General features: G+C 47.6%; 1 protein-coding gene across 1 annotated transcript in view; it reads left to right on the top strand.

Moving 5' to 3' along the window:
* The window catches only part of LOC116849455 (activity-regulated cytoskeleton associated protein 2-like), a 2,585-nt gene that overhangs the window by 621 nt on the left and 1,330 nt on the right, over positions 1-634 (top strand). The gene's annotated exons all lie outside the window — the stretch shown is intronic.

Genomic DNA, 634 nt, shown 5'->3' with positions numbered 1-634 from the left:
ATTGATGAGCTTCCCGAGAACCTTTATATCTGTTATCCATTTTCCTCAGAATATGTATTCACAGACGAAAACTCACTGTAACGCACAGTTGCACGAACGGCAAGCTACTGACGAAACGCGTCCAATTTCCGGCAAAGAATAACGGTCGTGTGATATTTCCGTTATACCTGGACCCGACCACGCCCGAAAACACAATAGAATCGTAAAACAGGTCTAGACACGCTCTCTTCGAAGGGTCGCTGCCTCTCGGCTCGGCCGCAAAACAGGCGGTACGGCGCGCTCTCGGAGACGGTTTACTCTCTCGGCTGTAACTTCGTTATTTATCGAGATATTGACTTGCAATTTTAACCAGATATTCTTGAGACCTCAAGCATCAAGAAAATGCAAAAAAAAAAATCGATTTTTTCGACCATGCTAGGTGTATATCTCCCCTTAACTCTCGTATGCAAGAACATGTTATCGTTCCGATTTCGGCTGCCGCTGGTGATCTCTCTTTACAGCACGCTGCTAGACGCGGGACAGAGAGGCAAGGAGACTCTCAACAGCTGACAACAACACAGGTGGCCCGGAAACACGGAGATCCCAGCGAGGCAATCGAAAGAGAGAGAGAGAGAGAGAGAGAGAGAGAGAGAGA

This window comes from Odontomachus brunneus, unplaced genomic scaffold (assembly GCF_010583005.1).
Source record: "Odontomachus brunneus isolate Ranch 3 - 2012 unplaced genomic scaffold, Obru_v1 Obru_scaffold_116, whole genome shotgun sequence".
Classification (NCBI taxonomy): Eukaryota; Metazoa; Arthropoda; class Insecta; order Hymenoptera; family Formicidae; genus Odontomachus; species Odontomachus brunneus.
The sequence above is the reverse complement of the archived record's forward strand: the minus strand, read 5'-3'. Positions and strand labels throughout refer to the sequence as shown.